The following is a 19306-nucleotide window of genomic DNA, read 5'->3' as shown; positions in this document are numbered from 1 at the left end:
TACTGGGAAATACATATTATACCCCTATTTGATGCTGCTGCCCGTCGCGTCATCAAAGACTACGAAATTGGCCCGCGATAAAATTGGAGTTTGGGACCCCTGATATAAACGATGATACTCTTGATGCTCCTATGTTTTGCGTCAATTCAATATCACAAGGACTAAATGTTATTTGTGTAACTTGTATGTCTATTTTACTACTTTTCTAATCCCGGGGAATCCCGGGATTGAGGAGCGAAAATCCCGGGAAATCCCGATCCCGGGATTTCAAATTTGATCCCGAAGTCCCAACCCTACGTCCCACCCTTAAAGGCGTTATGTGTCTTTCATACCTAAACTGAAATCTAGTGCATGGAAATAAATAAAAGAGCTTCTTGGAGGTACAGAACTTCAATATACAATTGAATAGTAAATAAATAAAACCATGCGGAAGATATCAATACAAGCACCAGTTATTATCCAATATCGACATCTAGCGGTACGTCTCCGACTAGTCTCCGCACACCGCATCGGCGTATATACCTCCGAAACTATTCAAGCGTAGGTCGTATCGAAATATCTAGGGGCGTGACGCCTACGTACATTGTTATTTCAGTTTATTACGAATGTCAAGTCTAAATACAAACCGTTTCTGCATGATAAATACAGGTCAGGTCGATTTTCCACTCAGCGACTTCGCCTAGGTCTATACCACGTGCACTTGCACTTTTGATAATTCTGAAGGCTATTTCTCGTTGAATGTGCTGAGCAAAAAGTTAAGGCGTCTATCTAACACGTTTATCCGGTTTTGTTACTAACTTTTAGGCCAATATTGAATTCGCCTAGTGTCTTCCTTTCTTCTCAGCTCATCGTGTCCATTCTTGTAGTACTTGAATTGATGAAAACGGGAAAATTATACTGATATTTGCAATCGTCTTTCAATGAACTCCGGCCTTAGCCTATAAATAATAATAAAAATAGAACATGTAGATATGAGGCATGTACTGTACAGTATAGGTACACTGAATTTCGGAAGCTATTGAAGATAACGCCTGTACGAGTGTACGACTGTACGTACAAGAAAAAACGCAACATAGCGACACACCATATGGTCACGATTAAACCCTCAAGACAGCCTCGCTTTCCGTATTCTTACGGAGTGCGTAGCGTGACGATGTAAGCTCTCATCGGTAAAAATAGCAGTAGCGGTTAAAAATACCGCAGTCGTTATAGTGTGCTGCTATTGAATTAGGATGAAAGTAGATCTACATTGATTGTAATCAATGATATATTAATCGATATTTCACGAATTGGCTAATTGAATAATGTATAACGACAGTAGGCCTACTAAACTTCGTACATCGTAGCATCGTTTTGTTTGCCAACCGTTGAATGAAGAATCATTGTGGTGATCGAGTTCCATTGTGTGAACTGTAGCAGTCGGCCTTCGTTGTATAACGAGCTGGCAAAGGAGATCCATTCTATTGTTCCAACTGTATTTTCCGATAAGGCGATGTTTATGAATGGAATGGAAACCACAGAAGAATCGGCGCCCGTTGACTCGCCTATTTATGCCAGTCGATTGCTGATTTTCTAGATCTTGATCACCCAGCTAGACGTAGGCTGTCTTTCTATCAGATTAATTCGATAACCGTGCTTGTTTCAGGCTCGTTGTTGACTTTCTTACCCTCAAGCGTTCTCTGCATTAGTAGTAATGGATTCAATACCAGTAAAAAGGTCTCCGACTACGATAATTGAGTATATTCATTGGATATATTACGTATATTGCTACAGTTTCGGGCTTAACATGCTCAATCCGTGGGAGAGGAAATCGTTCAGTAAGTACCGAACTACATGGTTGTTTCTAATTGCGAGTGGTTTATTTTTCCATATCAGATATTGTGTGTTTTATTGAAGGCCGCTGACGTGACTTACAAATCCTATGTAGGCCGTGTAAACATGCGTGGAAGCAATCCTACGTTTCGTTGTTGATCAATACGGCTAAATGATTAACGAAATTATTATTTGCAGACGTTGCCATGATGATATCATTAGTGATGTCGGGCTACACAACTTATTGGTACCTGCCTGCATTGATAGACTCGACGAGAAGCTACTTCGCTGCAATGCCCAACAGCAATCAATCGCCGTAGGCCACGTTTCTTCTCCAGTTCATTCATATTTTAAAGAGTTGGCCAGGACTATCTTCTGCCAGAAAAGGATGAACAGTAGAGTTTGTTAAACTTCAAGCTTGCAGTGTCATCATTTCCTTTTACCGTAACATGAATATGGAAAGTATAATGTCGATGCAGCACGCTTGAGCTGTTCCCCAATGCAATACGGCCTCGAAAGTATTTCCAATGAGATGACTGACAAGAGTATATCTGGTAGAGAGAGAGACTACTTTAATAACTTCCCCAAAATGTTAGCGTGGTCGTTGAGCCGTGTCTTTATGTGATGTTCGTGATCTTCAGAAGTAAAATTGTTCGTGCAATCAGGGAATTGATATTGTACGTGACAACATTTTTCTCAGCATGTTTTGATACAAATAAATTCATAGAGTCAAAAAGTCTGATTTCTTTTTTAATTATTTACCCTTTTTACGAGAGTCTGAAGTGGTGACTATATAGTAAATATACCCCACACCCGCCCGATAGTAGAAATGAAAAAATATAACGAATCACTTCAGTTTTATTAATTTAATGCGAGTATTGTCATTATTATTGCGCTATAATAGGCCTTTCATCTCCTGGTTGAGTAGTAGATAATGCGCATCTATTGATAGATTCAGTATCGAAGTCGTATTCGTGCAACAATCGAACAAGGTAGCATCAGCTCCGCAACTGGCGCACTTAAAATCCCCCATCACTGGGGAAGTGGGGATCAACATTTGAAGGGCATATTTTTTTAACTTGAAAATTTTTCTTCGCGCTTCACTCGATGTACTGTCACGAGATTATTTGATTTCCGTATGGGGACGCTTGGGATTTCGTTTAAAAAAATAATAATTTAGATTTTCAAAACATGTTTTCCATTGCGTTAAATGCGTTTGCAAGGTTGTAACTGCTACACCCCGAGCCCCAAATTGGAGGGTTGCCGAGGTCGAAGGAGGGCCAAAATTATTCGTAAATCAACATAATTTTAGAATACTTTTGAGAGATTTCTACGTGAATATTTTCTTCGCGCGAATTAATGTCGCTAGATGTATTGAATAATATCGGTATTGACATATTTATTCTTCAAAAATATAGCGTGAAAGGAGAGGTGAGGCACAGGTGAGTTACAGACTGGTCACGCCTCACCTATGATGCACAATTCATCAAAAATACCTCAAAATTTGTAATCTCTGGTATGAATCGAATATTCTTGTCGCATTGATTCCGAAAATCTAAATATTAATAACGTGACACCAGGACCTCTCACAATCGCAAAGAAATGTGAAATTCGGCATTGTCACGTGCAATGACTCCGCAGAGAAACGATGACCAGGTGAGGCTAAGATGAATTTGCCTCACCTACTGTTAGCTAACAATCCGACAATGAAGGGCGTAGCCAGAAAAAATATTTGGGGGGGGGCGATAAATTCGATGACGTAAATGAGCCCCTCCAACCTAAAGATAAGGAAAAATGGGCTAAACGATGGTCTTGGGCCCTTATTGGATGATTAACACAACATCTGAGGCGATCTTTATGCATATATTCCGCTCATATAAAGTGATGTGTGATTGTAGAAAACTCTGACGTCAATACTTTCGCGCTAAGCGCGAAAATTTTTTGGTTGAAGAATGAAAATTGTTCATTATATTGTTACTTGCATATTGCAAATATGTTTTCATTATCAGATTTACCGGCAAAGCTGATTGAAGTGGTGTCATCGAACATTCAGGGCAAGTACACCTTAACTATGTTCATAACACACGGCAAGACTATTTAGAGCAGTGGTTCTCAACTGGTGATCCGCAAAGCCTTTTCAAGGGATCCACGAAAACTCCAAATTTGCAAAATGGTTGATAACCTAATAATAATAAACTATTTTTGGTTTGTTTTAAATTAGAGAGATGATGAAGCACTTTCGCTTCATAACTGCTGAAAGTTCAGGACTCACATAAACAGATAATGGCCGTCTGAGATGAAATATTCCACCGTGCAAAGTCATTTTAATTGCCAATAGCCTACTTATACGAACACATTGCTGTTTGGGGATGTTTTGCAGGGGGTTTTGGAAATAATTGTATGCAGAGATCCATTTTCTCCTATGAAATACACCGACCGCTATTCCAGAATAACTTCACGATGAGCTGCTAGATAGAAATGACTATAGGCTGGAGGATATATTGATCCATGAATGTTGCCATCATAGCCAAATGTGTCGTCGGACGGGTTACGCGTTATTATTACATTCGCCACCACCTATCTCCGTGGAAATGGATTCTCGGCACTCGTTCATATCAAATCGACGACGTGGATTTTCAAGACATAGCCCTGTATTTCAAGAAATGCAGCTACAGAATTCGCTTTAAAATAATAAAAAGTCGGTGTTATTGTCAAGAAAGATCATTACGCTGTTGTTTATCACTAGCCTACAGATAATAATTGCACAAGACAGATGGAGGTTGCATGATAATAGAGGCAAATTTTAAATAAGAACTGGGGGTCCGCCGGGGTACGTGAAGGTGCACAGAGGGTCCGCGACAAAAAAAAGGTTTAGAACCACTGATTTAGAGTTTGTATAGGGTGGACGCTGGACGGGACAGTTGTCATTTATTGCTGTTACTTCATGGCTTGCGGAGAAAGCTGTCACCACTCAAGTGATCGCTCACACACAAGGTCGTAGCCAGAATTACATTTTTTTTATTGTGGGGGAGGGGGATTTTTATGAGTTTAGGAAAGCTCTCCCGTGGGAACACCTCGCAGAACCGTACATCCTGCCATGGGAAATTTCATCACTACCCTTTATTCAGACGATTCTTAGACGCACGCACACACATACCCTATGGAAGCTTCCAGTTGCTTCCAGTTGAAAAGCAGTGTGCATTTCGGACCTATAGTCGCGCGGAGCGTACATGTTTTTGAGTAAATGAAAGTATTTGATCAATAATATTGGTGCGTGTATAATGGCCAACCTTGTCGGCCATAGGACCACATGAGATTTACGAACCATTGCGCGGGCCATTTGAATGTTGATGACCATTTTTAGTCGTCCGGTAGGAGCGAACCGAATTAGGTAACGTTGAAAGCAATAGGCTACTTACTTGAAATTTATAACAATTATGTCATGAAAAGACTGTGTGCAAATGTACAGTGTGCATTCGTGTCCAGGTAGCGTGAAATTATTTCAAAGGTGATGAATGAATTCGATCAATAATATACTTGCATAAATTGGGCGTCGCCTCTGTATACCACTAAGCTCATTTGGCAAGGACAGCATTATTCGGCGTTTAGACATACCAATATCGAAGGTTTCGGTGAACACGCCTCTATCATTTTGTGCAAATGTTTCATCGCTGATGATCTCGCTGAGAGCGCACAAGCGAAGTCGAATGTTGGACGAGGTCAAATCTGTAAATTACGCGTATTTATAATTTTCAGGAGGAACTCTAATACTAAATGCAAAAAATCAAGTGATAATATATCATGCAAAGTGCTAAGAGAAATTTCAAGTCAAATAAATCAGGTACGAAATATTCTACTTCATGGTGGTCATATACGAAAATCTGCGATAAATGTGACTGGACCCTGGTTACGCCAATGTGTCGGAACTGATGCTTTAGTCATCATCAAATTTTGCGGTCAGGCTAATCAAATTTTGGTTGGCCTTGCAATTTTACTTGATGTTATAACTAATTTTGAGAATTACCTCGCGGGTCATACAAAACCTTCTCGCGGGCCACGGGTTTGGCCACCTCTATCCATATCTTTACTATAATACCAGTGATTGGTGGTATAGGGCCTGAATAAAAGTCCTATTTTAGTAATTATTTGTAATTTAAAGGTACCATTGCAAGCAATTGTATCCATAATAAAGAAGTTGGAGTCGAAGTCGAAATCAAGGTCATTTTCACAAACTCCGATTCCGACTCCGACTCCTGTCCCTATAGTTTTCACGACTCCGATTCCGACTCCATTAAGCGAAAATTAGCCAAACTCCGACTCCACAGCCCTGCTGCTAACAGTAGGTGGACACTGGACAGTATTATGACTTCTTGGAGAAACGAAGTATGGGGTGAAGCATTTTTCTTGATCCACAAAAGCGTTTAACGGTATTATCCTCTCGAAGTTGGGATGCTACGGGTTCCGGAGTCCACAACTAGAGCTCATGAAAAGCTATACCTGTCTGGACGACAACAAATGGTTTCGATATCTAACACCTTGTCTTCAACCCACTTTGTATTATGCGGTGTTCGACAATGCTCAGTTCTTGGCCGGTCCTTTTTACTTTATATGTCAACCATATCTTTAAAACCTCCTCCGTGAGTAACACACTGTTCGCTGACGATACTCACCACCTATCCCACGCGTCTACTACCGCAAAATTGAATGCTGTCTCCAGTGACCAAATGCCCGAGGTACATGAGTGGACGAGGATCGACGTCCAATTGCCTCCTCGTTAACGCCGCGACATCCAAATTATTGGTTGCGAACTCCTGGGACAACCTAACCGTTGTAATCGCTAGCCAACCCAAAACAAGTAATTTTTCCAATTTGATTCCCGAAATACAAGCTTTCGCCGTATATAGTCAGTGTTGACTCCCGCGTAATCAGTTGTCTATCTTTTACGCCAAAATTTAACGTCTTTCGTGGTCTTTTGGGCATTGTAGGCTAAAAATGAAGACAAATTGTCAAAAAGGAGGACATTGGGGCGAAGGGAGGCAATTTTTTCAAAAAGGAGGACAAATCCTTCGAAAGGAGAGCGTATGGTAACCTTGCCATATGATCAGGAAGAGGGCTGTGAAGTCGGTAAATTTTACCACCGAATCCAACTATACGACTCCGACTCCAGACATTTTCATTATACCGTGGCAACCCGGGGTTTCTAGAATGTTCTGTATTTGCCGTTTAGAAATTACGTTGCACGTGGTATGGTTGGAGACTTCGTGTTGGGAGTTGGCTGAGAGCGTGGCTGGAGCTGGATGTGAGTGAGTATTAGGCAGAGGTGGTCAAAGTAGTCAAGAGAGCTACTCAAGTAGAAGTAGAAGTAGTGACGAAAAAATCTACTCAAGTACGAGTAGAAGTACTTTTTCCGTAAGCAACCTAAAACTACTTGAAGTAGAAGTAGAATTCACTGACTTCAAATCTACTCAAGTAAGTAAGTAGTTGTGAAAAAGACCGTAATTCGTTCACATGGATTGTCAAAAGGTGCAGATTGAGCTATGCGAAAGGTGCAGAGCTTGATTCATATTGATGCATACCAGGAGGAATCCAATTTTCGACAGCATAAGCATTCGTCCTCATCATGGGATGAAAATGCCAGTATTGATATGGAAATGCGATACTAATCCTCTGTATACTCGAACAGCATGTTTTAGAAAATATCATGGTATCGCGCCCTCCCCCATAAGGCCCGCAGTTTTGTCAAAGAGCAATACGGAGAAGTTGTATAGGATACGGTGTAAACACCATGCGCGATTAGAAAACGTTACTGAAAAATATGATGGATCGTAAAAATGCCATATTGTGTAGCTTTATATCCGGAAATTAAAGGCATTATTACACTTGCTTTTATACTTCAACATGTATGTTATCCAGACAAAAGAACTTAAATTAATTAGAACTAAAAGTATATGATACTGGGAATTGAAAGTGAAATATAAATACTACTTCTAAAAGCGGAAATGTATTTCGTGTCTTTAGTCCAGAAAGTTTCAAAGGTTGTATGCTAAAACAGCTATAAAACTAAAAAAGTCAGAGCTCACTTTTCCAGATTAGGACACGCCATGGACTGCTGTAGATTACGATATGATAAGTAAATGCTAGATTGCGAAACATCAGTTTCAAACGTTATGATGAACCATATATACTGTGATGAAATATTTCATATGGGTGAAGGGCGACAATGCGGTGTGAACGGAACCACGCCAACCCGCTACCTAAATTATATTCACCTATACTTTCGTGAAATCATACTGTTTATTCCATATCCACTGCGCGCCAAGCGCGACAAAAATTCTGGGCTTTACTTTACTTTTATGTAAATTAGATGTTGATACTGCGTGAAAACAGCCCCGAAACTCCTCAGGCTATCTTCCTGATTGCGGGAATAAACTACTTCTACTTGACTAACTGAAAATAGCGAAAAGTAAGTAAGTAGATCACAAAATATTACGAAGTAGAAGTAGAAGTAGTGAAAATCAGATCTACTTGAGTAAGTACCAGAAGTAGAGGAAAACTACTTGAGTACTTCAAAAAAGTAGAAGTACTTCGTTACTGACCACCTCTGGTACTGAGTATGTCTCTGTGTTTGGTAGCGTGAAGTAATGAGTAGTCGGGAACAGCAGCAGGAAGTAGTTGCAGTATTAGACAGTTAGGGTGTGAAGTAGCAGGTAGTTGGCATTGTATTTGTAGGCTTGAGGTGGATGTATCCTGTCGGAATCTATGTTCAGATAGATTGACTGCGGCATGGAAAGATCACGGACGATGCTGTGCTAGCATCTGGGGAGTTATATTGTCCCGTAGTTAGTCCCTCGCCTGTAGATGGAAACGCTGCTGCTGGTGTAGGTTTAGGCCTAGCTGTCGCAATACGGTTTGTGTGAACTTGTGTGCTGTGTAGGCCTGTGTCTCGTCTTGTTAGATCGCATGTTCCGTTATCAGTTTGTATGTGTGCTGTGTATATTGTGTAATATGAGTCTAGTGTGAAACGCTGTTTTGAGTACTGTGTCGTGGAATATAATCTTATTATAACCGTATATGGACTGGTGTACAGTGTTAGGCGTTTCGTGTAGCGAGCGCGCAGCAGGCGGCGATCGCAGAGAGACGAGGTCCGGAGCCCAGGAACACACCGGCTTCCCTGTTAGGTACGTGACGCCGTATCAGGGTCGCTACAATACCGACTCCAACTCCGACTCGCGAGTCTTTAACCGTACCGACTCCGACTCCGGCTATTTTCTTAAGAGAACTCCGCTTCCGACTCAAACAGTATTACCAATTTACTTCGAAAATTCTACACCACATTGACGTTGATCATCATATAACCACTAAACATATGCAAACATGTGATTAACGATGGCATACAAGATTGTTTTATTGAGGCACAGCTCGAATTATTCACTATATAATTAGCTTGAAAGAATAATGCCTTTCTTAATATCCTTCCCTTATATGTTTTTATAACATGGACTCTGTAATATCCGAATACGTATGAATCATTCAAACATGACATATATCAAATCTTATTCAGTTAAAATGTAGATAAAAACAATTGAATTGTAGCTCTTGTGCATGAGTGAGCAACTAATACAGAGATTTTTCTCATTACACACTATAGTAATTACAAGTACACACACTTTCGTAAACATTGGTCAGAAACGAAATTTGAGAAGTAATGAAATAGCATATATTTAATCTACATGCACTTACTCGAGTATTCAAGGATTAGGACAAGCAGTCTTTCTTAATCATTTGTTCCGCCCAAGCAGCTAAGCTGCACTACAAATATTATATTATTTAGACAAGTGTCATCAATTTTACAAAACCAGACGATGCATTTACTGTTACAGTATCATGGTATAATTCCAAAAAATGCATCAACTTGTGACTGCATTGCAAAGATGCATATTGCGATTTTCTTCCTCCATGCAACTGAATGGTAATATGCAAATAATGTCCAATTTTATGTATCTATATTGTTACTAATAACAGTGATTGATGGTACATGAATATCCTATTCTATTTATTATTAGTAATTTAAAGATACCTTTGAAAGCAATTTTGTTCATAGTAAAGAAGTTATAGTCGGAGTCCAAATCAGGTCATTTTCACAAATTCCGACTCCATGCCGCTATAGTGTAGAACAGGGGTGGGCAATTATTTCCTCCGCGGGCCAAATGAGAAATAGAAAACACGTTTGCGGGCCGAGTGAAAAATCTTAGCTATATTTTACAGCGTATTTTAATTTTATTTCGAATCTACATTGCTATTAATGCTGCTCAGTTAATTTGTTGATGTTTCGTAATGAGAAAGTGGCGGTTAATTAAAAAATATCTATTTGTCGTCATGACAAACAACAATGTTGAACATGTTAGATTTTAACTCTATTTAAACCCCTCTCCGCGTTCCTCTATTAAGACACTAAAAATGTGGTTCTCAAACTTTTTTGGGCATGCTTCCCTTTTCTGATAGTGAAAACTTTCGACCCCCTTGTCATGACATCACAAAATATTAAAACGAGCAGCGAGAATGCTAGCAATCCCGGCGGACGGTTTGTTGGCATGGATGGTTATGGCTGATGATGAGAGAATTCTGAAATATCAAGGTGGGACAATGTACAGATCCGAGCCATAACTATAACACCATAATCTCTAATCAAATCGCGCGGAGCGCGAAACACATTTTTATTCAACTTCGGCTTCGCGCCCCTCTTCAGATGCTTTCACGCCCAGTTCGAGAACCACTGCACTGAAATGTATAAGTATATGACATATAGTACAATGTTTATTGTGTCGGTCGCTGCCTTCCGAGCAGTGTTCAGCTCTAATAGATTTGATGTTGATCGAACTTTGCAGTTTTTCTGAAATTCGCCCTCCCTTGACCGAGTGTTTCGTGTTTTGTCGTAATTAAAATCCTTAATCTTGGCGACATGCTCGGCAAAAACTGAAAGAACGCGTCAACCCCTAACTCCAGCATGCAAAACCTTCTTCGAGTTACAGCTATCGGCTATTTTTTTCGACAAGCAATTTCATTCTATATGGGTGATATGCTTGATGAGAGATGAGTCATATCGGTGTCCCAAATGGTGTCGACACAAGCAAATCTCACGGCTCAGTGAAATAGTATCACGTCACAATTTCCATTTGGCTACAGGCAATTTGACGGTCATTTTTGACCGGCTTGCCGAGCATTAAATTTGGTAAAACGGGTATCAATTGAAAGCTGACTCTGCGCTGATTACGAAAATATAAATTTTATTCCTCTCGCGGCCCTGGAACCCCCACAATCAGCCTCGAATTTTTCATTGTTATGGAGATTGGCATTGGGACACAACAATGCTGTCTGGCGAAACGAGAGAGTAGCTCAAGAGAAAAAGAGCGGACAGCATTGTTGCTGTCGGATTCGGCCCGCGACGCACTTTGATCGGCCCGCACAGAGCTTCTACCACGTGAAATCCTAATCTAATAGTATCGACAAATCTTATGTGCCAAAGAATGGAATCAAGTTTTCCGTCCTGAGAAAGACTGTCATGAAACGACTTGTTCTGTTCGGGTTTACATCTATATTTACGAGCAAACAATGTCGACCATGAACAATTGAACATTGACAAGACAAGGCTGCCTGCATACCAATATAACTGGTGATATAAATTTCAGGGTTGGAGCGTAATGGTTTGATAGCAACGAAATACTCCTGCTTCATCAAAATATCAGCTTTGTCGATAGGGCATCCGCAACAAGAATGCGCCAAATCTGATAGCCGAGCTGAGCAGGTATATCATCGTCCGATTTATGACGAGTGTCAGCCGAAAATATTCGGATTCATTTCAATATGAATATACTATTCAATCGTATATTGAAGTTGTGTACCTCCAAGACGCTGTTCAAATAGTGGTTATGTATATCACAGGATAAAGTGGATTTCATGGCGAGGTTTCAATCCCTGCATTGGGACAAATTAAGGAAATACTTCGGAAATGTTTATTTCAAACGACTGTTCACTAATCTGATGAGACTGACAACTTCAAATCGAGAAGACATTACGAAGTCACCCTGATTGATGTTACTATCTCCATATTTTTATTTTATCAACAAACCCCAACAAAACGTCTCTAAACAGTAATATGTTTGTATCAGCAGGTTATTGGAAAATTGGCAATGAAAATGAATTTTCACACTACGATAGTTCATGTCAGACGATTATTATCATGATATGAGTCATGAGGTTTCATCAGTTGTGGTGCGAAATTGCCTCATGCTTTCTCAAATTAAAAAATAAAATAAAAATTACGTTATCAACCATTTAAAAAATTTAGTGGTCTCGCGGACCCCCTGAAATTGCTTCGCGGACCCCTAGGAGAGAACCACTGATCTTTATGGAAAGAGTGACTTCTTGTGACTTTAATTGCTACTCGTACTTTGTTACTTAGCTACATTGTCATTATTTTGAATCTGGATTGTGCATGCGAGATACGTAGGTAGCGTAACAGTGGTTTATTAATGAACAGGCTTCACAAAGTCAACGAATTTCCTGTTCAGTGGATACTGTTATATTCGTGCATTTACGTTTAGTGTTGTTCAACTCCTAATTTCTATAGGACTAGTAATTACCGCCAATCATTATTTCCTCGTGTGTCGCGCTTGTATTTATACCCTGTGTTCTGTTGTCTACTGGTCTTTCGTTTAACTGAACTCTGGGTCGTGTCGCTTGTCTATAGTTATTCTGCTGTACCATATACTGATTTCATATTGCAACCTCGTCGTATGAGTTATTGTTCAAACAAGATCAAGAACATGTATCATCCTATGCTTTTATAGTCCACGCGTCAACGTTCAAAAAGCAGGTTTTATGTTACGAATTCCAAGCAACCTTGCGCGGGCCGCACTTTTCCCAGGTCTGGTGTAGAACCATATTGTCATAAATGGTGTGGACACAGCGAGATTAAACAGCTCACTGCATTTGGGTTACGTCATACTTTCTATTTGGCCAAAGGCAATTTTACGGCTAGATTTTACCGGCTTGCCGAGCACAAAATTTGATAAACGGGCATCAATGGAAAAAGCTTCTGAGGTACTGATTAAGAAAATATAAATTTTATTCGGCTCATGGCCCTGGAACCCCGCAAAATAAGACTCGATTTTCGCATTGGGATGGACTTTTGTATATTTAAATCTGTGCCCAATCCTAATCCGATTCCATCTTGAAATTCAGAAAAAATGCTAATTTATGCAAGGCAGGAATTGGAAATTTTTCTTTGACAACCAACAATTATCTTTTAATTTAAGATAACATAGCATAGGGCCGCATCTCTCATGTTCATTGGCTCCTAGTCGTTGACTATCATCATCATCATTGGTTTATTAGCAATTTTATCAGTTCAATACACCACAAAAATGCGATACAATGAAAAGATATGAAGGCGTCAAAGCGACTTGAAGTAGTCTATGGAATCAGACACCCACCTTTTGGCCTAGGCGATGTAAAGAGGAGGCATGCACACTAAATGAAAAGTAAAGAAGATAGTATAGAAAAAAGCAAGCAACAAGAAATGGATGGCATGTCATGGAAGGCAAGATCGATAGGTCAGTCGTGTTCCGGCAAACTTGAGGATGGACTAATATTCGTTTAGTAGTAATTGCTTGTATTTCGACTTGAATGTGGACATGCTCATCGACTGTCGGATGACCGGCGGGATACTGTCCCACACATCGGGTCCGGCATATTTGATGGAGCGATGATCTTTTCGGTCTAGTGTAAAATTAGGGTTACCATCAGACATGGGGTGATTACATCATGAATGTAATCGATTGCGATTACGATTACTTCGGAATCACGCGATTACGATTACGATTACAGCAAAATCAGGATGTAGTCGATTACGATTACGATTACATTGGAAAACTAATCACGATTACTCCCGATTTTTGCTTCTTAGAACTACTCTTAGAAGCTATATTGGAAGATAATATAAGGATTGCGATGCAAAGACCTAATGAGAAAACAGCTTTCTTTATGAATGATACTTCATTTGATCGTTATGTCATAATGTACCCATTGTCAAACTTTACAGGGGACGATTTATTGCATCCGACAATTTACACTCTTGCCACACCCGTTACTGCCGCAGCCAAACTCCCCAGTAGGGTTGGCAGCGAGCTCGAAGGGGACTGAAAAAAGTATGTCGTAAATCAACATAAATTATAGAGTATTTTCGAGAGATTCGATTAACTTGAAAATTTTCTTCGAGCTTCGCGATTTACTGATCAAGATCAGTGGTTCTTAAACCGGGGGCGTGAAATCCCTCTGAAGGGAGGCGCGAAGCCGCAGTAACCTTTAGAAAATTTCGCGCTGTGAGCTATTTACCCTCATTTCATGGTTATTGCTTGGAATATTGTCTAAATTTCGTATTTAGGAATTCTCTCATCCACGCCCACTGCCTTCAATGCCATCCAACTATCCGTTGGGATTGCTAGCATACTGATTGCTATTTTTATTATTTTTTGATATCACGATTCGGGGGTGCGAAATTTTTGTCTGTCATAAAGGAGGGCGTGTCGAAAAAAGTTTTAGAAACATTGCTCTAGATAGCTTGATTTTGAAATGCATACTTCTCCCCTAAAAAAAGCGTGCATAATTTATAAGAATATAGAATACATTTCGGTGTCGGTCATCACCGCGACATGACACACCAAAAGATATATGCAGTTTCGGCCAACGCGGAACTCCACGAACAGTGCTACTAAAGAATGATCTTGACCGAGACTTTGTGTATGTGTCCGTTGCCAATGCCCGCGCTAGGGGGCGTCACGAATGGTCCTGTCCTTCCAATCTGAGCCGCACAATACAAATTCCACCGGGGGTACCCACAGAGCATTGAAGACAAGACAATTTGTGTGTGCGCCTCATGAAAGTTTTTTTTAGTCTCCTATACGTTTGGCCTCGCCTGACCATTTGGGAGCTGAGAGAATATTAAAAATGAATAGCAATATAATGCAATTATCGATATTCTTGACGAAATTCAGTCATCAACTTGAAAATTGACCACACTATGGTGGCCCTAGCAGGCCTGGGCAAAGTGCGGCCCGCGGGTCAAATGCGGCCCGCCGAGCGATTCTGTGCGGCCCGCGAAAGGCTGCTTGAAATTTAAAATATCAAACCTACTTTTTACTGTTGCTGCGTGGACTAAAACCATACGATGTATAAACTGGACCAGAAGTTCGTTTACTATCAAGCCTGTTCATTAACATACCGTGATTACGCAGCCTATACGTAGGGACTACCTCACATGCCTAATCCAGATTAAAACTAAAGTCAATGTAGCAAGTTATGCCGTTAGAATTAAAGTCACAAAAAATCACCAAACCTTCTTTGGTGTCATTGTCACATTACGCATTACACGGTCTGTGTTTCAAATGGTTAGCCTACGTGATGTGTTTACAAATCCATAATTCACGAAACAAGTGAATCAATGCCCATGATTTCTATGAATATATCACCACCCATAAAAGATGTCAAAAAAAGAAAGCCGTAAGTTGAAATGCAAAGATGATTATTAACTGCAACCTTCGCTGATCAACAAGGCCATTTCGGCAAGCTGCACACTACTCAGAAACCAGCTACCAAGACAATAAGCTATATATTATCCTTAGGACCGTATAGCTACCGCACCTCAAACCCCCCAATTGCGTGGCGAGCTCAACGGGCGCCCAAAATTATTTCATGAGTGGACATAAATTACAGGGTATTTTTTTTGAAAATTTATGCAACTTCATTCAATGGTTTTTATAATGGGCATTTCGGCGTTAGCCATTACCGCGCCACGACACACCAAGATAAATGAACTTTAGGCCAACACGGGATTCCGAGAAGGCACTGCAATTGCAACTGCTGATCAAATTAACTAAGTATAGGGAATAAAGCTCGACAGCGAGAAAACCTTGGCCGAAGGACTGCCCTTATGTTGACCGAAACGTTAAAGTCCAATTGCCCATAGGCAATATTTGCCAGTGAAGAAATACCAATCGGGAATCGAGGTCGTCTTTTCAGTTTGGTACGCTTCGGCGATTTCAATATCTTTTCACATAGCAGATGGCAGGTCACGAAATAACAACATGTAACGAAGTAATTATACCAACGGGCCCTTCCGAATATTTCCAAGACTGTACCTCACTCATCTCTAGCGGTAAAACTGAGTAGGCCACTACGTGGGCTGAGAGAGGTTAAAAAATATAGCAATATATTTGCAATTACCAATATTATTGACCGATTGAACCATGAATCATGAAAAAATTCCGCGCTTCACGCGATCAGGGCACACAAGACGTCTCGTGCATCTCAATGGGGGCTGGTATTGATAGAAAAACGCGGATAGGGGTAAAGAGAGTTCAAAATATATCATGTTTAACATAGTTTCAAAATATGACGGCAATAGATATTTTTTGGGTAATTAACCATCACTTTGTCATTCCTCAATATCAAGACATCCACTGAGCACCAATTCGTGTAATATACACTGCTTCCAATTCAGAAATAAAATCAATACGCTGGATATTCTATAATTCTGACTCGGCCCGCCAACATATTTCTGCTTCTCATTTGGCCCGCGGAGAAAAATAATTGCCCACCCCAGGGATATCTAGAACTAGTTCTAGATATACCTGGCCCACCCCTGCCCTAGACCTAGGCCTACGTTTGGAGTGGGCTATTAATTGCTTTTTTCGTCCTAGTTCAAGGTACAACCCACGCTAGCATGGTGCATAAGCGGTAGGCTTTGGCGACAAGTCCCAGTGTTGAGTAGCCTAAAGAATTGCGATTGGTGCCTGTTTCGAGTCATATGAGAATAAGATACTTGATAGGCCTACACTTGATACATGATACATATACTGCAAGCTGCCGCTTAGATAAACGGCATATAACGGCGCCGTTCTGATATATATCAGCAGCTGTCGATTTTGAATGCTTTGTTGAGGAAATCGTAATGTTTCGTTTGACGAGTAGGCCTACACGCATCTTTGTCCGGAGTACGTAGGTACAACGTACGTATATCGGCCTACTGCTCGACAAGCAGTAACAGTCAAACTACGTTGAACTAAGCATGACCAAACATGAATATATAAGTTAGTATTTGAAACTAGGCAAAGTGGTGATGATTATTATCCTGCTGCGAGGCAGTGGCGTCTGGAGTGTATTGATGACCCGATATATAACACGTCGGGTGTTCTTACAATCCCACTACAATGTTCATCAAATATCTATTTACTTCTTACGCAAGGAACAGCAAAGCTAATACTTCTGACGTAATAATGAGCAGTGGCGTTTGAATATCAGACGTCTGTGCTGTCACTATAAGATGATATTATATCTCTTTCTGGTTCACGAATGTTCATGTTCATTTTATTTCGTAGTCCTTGCACAAATAAAAGTAATCGTTCTTTCACAAAGATATCGATTAAATATATGAAGTAGTCGATTACGATTACTTCGGATTTTTTTCGAATGTAATCGATTGCGATTACGATTACTTGAAAATGCTGTATTCGTCGTAATCGATTGCGATTACGATTACTTGAAAATGCTGTATTCGTCGTAATCGATTACGATTACTAATCGCGATTACCCCATGTCTGGTTACCATACATTAGGGTTGCCAAACGTCCGGAATTTCCCGGACATGTCCGGAATTTCACTGTTCAAAGTAGCGTCCGGGAGGAATTTCTAAAATATGCCAAATGTCCGGAATTTTGAAGACTTCACGTAAGCTCATAATTGTTTCGTAAATCATCATAAAAACATTATTTTGTGGAATGTTTATGCCGATGCATGACATATTTCTTTGCGCTGCGCGCGATTTACTATCGCATTTATTGCTTTTAATTTGGTAACTACCACCCTCGCCAAAACTCCAATTAAATATAAATAAAAACAACCTTCATTTACTGGAATAATTCTAATTGTAATTGCAATTATACGAGAACGGCATATCCTAGAGATCGTTCAGGCCGTTTAAATGCTTTCTTCAAAGATAGTGGCTTCAAACGTGGGGGTCGTTTGCCTTTATTCTGGGGTTCGCGAATATGTTGAACGGAATCAGCTTCCAATATAGCCCGTGAGTAATTCTGGGAAAAGGTGATGACATCCTTTAGTAATCAGCTCGCCAAATTTTGATCTGGGCCCCAGAACATTTTCAAATTGGAGATGGAGTCGCGACCCTAAAAGGTTGGAAACCACTGGATGTGGCGTGTTTATAAAGCTTCGTGGTGCGCACCGGCATAAGGCTGATAAACAATCTTATCGGTGTGACGTGAACATGACTTAACGATCTAGGCTACAATTACGCTCCTTGCATTTTCGAACTCATCATCATCATCCTCCACCATCTCTACCGCTAACTCTGATCATGTGGGCGGAGAGTAGTAACTATATAGTAAGATATGGAACAACCAATATTATTGACGGAATTAATTCAAAAAATTTACCGACCACATGCATATAGAACCCAGATTCATACAGCAACCTCCCCCCCCCCCAGAAGTGGCATCGATTACCCTATGGTGGGCTCAAAATCATTGTTTATTTGGTCGGGAAGAAACTGAAAAAATGTGGTTTCGGTCCCGGTTACACAACACGCAGCCACATACTCCTGAACCGGATCGTGACCGCCTCTGGTCTATGAGGAGCAAAGCATTGTTAGTGTGACGTCACAACTCATTTTGAAATCCGCTAGTGGGCGCTAAAGAGTGTCCGGAATTTGGATCACAGAAATATGGTAACCCTACCATACATCCTCCGACATCCTCCTTTCTTTTCAATGTATCGCATTTTTTGTGGTGTATTGAACTGATAAAATTGCTAATAAACCAATGACATACGTCCTCTTTTAAGAGGATTTGTCCTCTTTTTTGACTTTTTTGAGAGTGTCCTCGGAGGACGCCCTTTTGTCCTCTTTTTTGAAAATCTAGGTCATATTTAGAGCAAAATGCGAGTGATATGCCGTAAATTAGCACAGAAGTGACGCTCCGGCTGGGCGAAAAGTTGACCTTTTTTATTATTAGTCAACCACCCGGCAATGTGGAGGACCTTTTTTTCAGTCAACCGATCACAAAGTGGGAAAAATTCATCGATTTTTGAGAATTCTTCTCCGGTTTTGCAAGTCTCAAATTTTTGAAAAAGTGTCCTCTTCTTAGATTTGCAAAATATGGTAAACCTATGTAAAATAGTGTAGTGTGCCATAAGTTCATTAATAACTTTCCTGAATAAAGTTGTCAACATTCGCCACGCGACATATCAATCTCCCAGAAAATCGGTGAATCCAATCCAAATCTTAATCCATTCAGAAATATATTTAGGATCCTAATCCAATCCAAATCCGACAAAATTTCACAAATCCGTTTTTTTCAAATCCTAATCCATGCTCATCTTTCATAACATCCATGATTTGCTACAGTTCAATGACGGTATGATGTAA

At 40.3% G+C, this 19306-nt stretch overlaps 1 long non-coding RNA gene across 1 annotated transcript; it reads left to right on the top strand.

The window, feature by feature from the left end:
- Positions 1-416: 416 nt before the first annotated feature.
- Positions 417-8882, top strand: LOC145449979 (uncharacterized). The gene is made up of 2 exons (XR_013918390.1): positions 417-1817; positions 2011-8882. It is a non-coding gene; the product is annotated as an uncharacterized LOC145449979 (long non-coding RNA).
- The last annotated feature ends 10424 nt before the right edge of the window (positions 8883-19306 follow it).

Source organism: Botryllus schlosseri, chromosome 11, assembly GCF_051294905.1.
Source record: "Botryllus schlosseri isolate E-star chromosome 11, Bs_hap1, whole genome shotgun sequence".
In the NCBI taxonomy this organism is placed as follows: Eukaryota; Metazoa; Chordata; class Ascidiacea; order Stolidobranchia; family Styelidae; genus Botryllus; species Botryllus schlosseri.
This window is presented reverse-complemented; position numbering and strand designations above follow the sequence as displayed.